We start from the raw sequence: 2,341 nt of genomic DNA, 5'->3' as shown, positions 1-2,341 counted from the left end.
CTGGGTTGGGGGCGGGGAGGGAGTCGAGGGGGGAAGGGGTGTGAGGAGAAGAGGGTGAGGGGAGAAGGGTGGAGGGTTGGGGGGTGGTAAGGTCCTTCAACAACCGCAGCGGGGTAGCGAGGGGGATGGGCAGCACCCGCACCCCAGGGCGCTAGCCGAGGTGAGCAGAGCCACCCTGGCACGCAGGGGTTGGATGCCAGGCCCCAGGCCCCGGGGGGGTAGGCGTTGGGGGGGGGGGTACAGAGCTGGCAGACCTCCTCAGGAGGGGCCAGTTCCTTGAACCTTCTTCATTTCTTCGGAGAGCGCCTCCTTCAGGGCCCAGTAGGCCTTGTCCAGGCTGTCGTTGCCCATGATCAGGTCAAACAGGCCGGGCTCCTTGCTGCTCTCCAGGTTTCAGGTCGGCCCGGGCGGCGGCCAGGCTCTGCCCTGTGTCTGTGTTCCGCTGCTCCGTGTCTGTGTTCCGCTGCTCCAGGCGGTCCAGCGAGGGCGACCGCAGGAAGATGAAGATGGGCCGCAGGTCAGTCTTCCCGATGTTGCGCACGCCCTGCAGGACTACGTCCAACAAGCAGATGCGGTTCACGGCTTGCACCGCCCTCACGGCCGCTTTGCTGGTCCCATACAGATTCCCTGAGACCCCGGTGTGCTCCATGAAATTCCAGCAAAAGACACAGTACCAACCCTAGATTTTTATATCAGCTTATTTTTCTTTTGTTTCTTGTTTAACTCTTTTTCCAGTAGTTGTTTCATAATCTACTTCCAAAGAGATTCAGAGCAAGCAACCAATGCATCTGTTTAACTGATCCAGTTTAAATGATTATGAAAAAGTTGGAAACGAAAAGCTACATTTCAACTTTATTTCCTCAGTTAGCCTGATAATTGGGAGATAAGTATAGAATATGCCACATCCACTCCAAAGTATATTTACAGGAAAAATGCCAGAGGTCTGGCTCCCTATTCATTTTCTCTAAGAGTTTCCAGATGCCCTAGATGCACCTAAAATATACAATTTTATATGGCAAACTACTCATGTATTCCTTCTAAACTAATTTTTAAAATTATAAACATAAAATATATGCTTATGAGTTAAAATAAAAGTACAGAAGGGACTAACAGTTGCTCCCCAGAAGTAATTACCATCCAAAGCTTTGCAAATCTCTTTCCAATATACATATTAGAACAAGAAGATTGTATTGCAGATTATGGCCTCTCCAGAATTTCTATTGGGTTGGCCAAAAGGTTAGTTTGGTTTATTCAGTAAGATAGCTCTAGCAGCACTTAGCTGTCTTTAACTTCATTTGAAACAATTTTGTTAGATGTGAAAGCTGTCATATCAGCGAGCATTTAAAAAAAGACATCAAAATGGTTGGATTTTTGTGTAGCCATTTTAATATTGAAGATGGAAGGAAAAAGCAACATTTTCAGCATATTATGCTTTATTATTTCAAGAAAGGTAAAAACGCAACTGGAAGGTAAAAAAAGATTTGTGCAGTGTATGGAGAAGGTGCTGTGACTGATAGAAAATGTCAAAATTGGTTTGTGAAGTTTCATGATGGAGATCTCTTGCTGGACGATGCTCCACGGTGGGGTAGACCAGTTGAAGTTGATAGCGATCAAATCGAGACATTAATTGAGAACAGTCAACATTATACCATGCAGGAGATAGCCGACATACTCAAAACATCCAACTCAAGCACTGAAAATAATTTGCACCAGCTTGGTTATGTTCATCGCTTTGATGTTTGGGTTCCACATAAGTTAAGAGAAAAAAACCTTCTTGACTATATTTCCTCATGCAATTCTCTACTAAACGTAACAAAAACTTTCCGTTTTTCAAACAAATTGTGAATGGGGGTTGAAAAGTGGAAACTGTACAATAATGTGGAAGAGAAGAGATCATGGGGCAAGCGAAATGAACCACGACCAACCACACCAAAGGCCAATCGTCTTCCAAAGAATGTGGTGTTGTGTATATAGTGGGACTGGAAGGGAGTCTTCTATTCCAGCTCCTTTTGGAAAATGAAACGATTAATTCCAACAAGTACTGCTCCCAATTAGACCAACTGAAAGCAGCACTCAACAAAAAGCTTCCAGAATTAGTCAAAGAAAATGCATAATTTTCCATCAGGATAATGCAAGACCACATGTTTCTTTGACGACTAGGCAAAACTGTTAACAGCTTGGCTGGGAAGTTCTGATTCATCCGCCATATTCACCAGACATTGCACCTTTGGATTTCCATTTATTTTGGCGTTTACAAAATTCCCTTAATGGAAAAAATTTCAATTCCCTGGAAGACTGTAAAAGTCACCTGGAACAGTTCTTTGCTCAAAAAGATTAAAAG

General features: G+C 44.3%; 1 pseudogene across 1 annotated transcript; it reads right to left on the bottom strand.

Moving 5' to 3' along the window:
- Positions 1-258: 258 nt before the first annotated feature.
- On the bottom strand, positions 259-649 carry LOC309973929 (guanylate kinase-like; annotated as a pseudogene). The gene has a single exon. The product of its transcript is annotated as a guanylate kinase-like (transcript).
- Positions 650-2,341: the final 1,692 nt, after the last annotated feature.

This window comes from Leucopleurus acutus (genome assembly GCF_964270905.1).
Source record: "Leucopleurus acutus genome assembly, chromosome: 2".
NCBI classification, from domain to species: Eukaryota; Metazoa; Chordata; class Mammalia; order Artiodactyla; family Delphinidae; genus Leucopleurus; species Leucopleurus acutus.
This window is presented reverse-complemented; position numbering and strand designations above follow the sequence as displayed.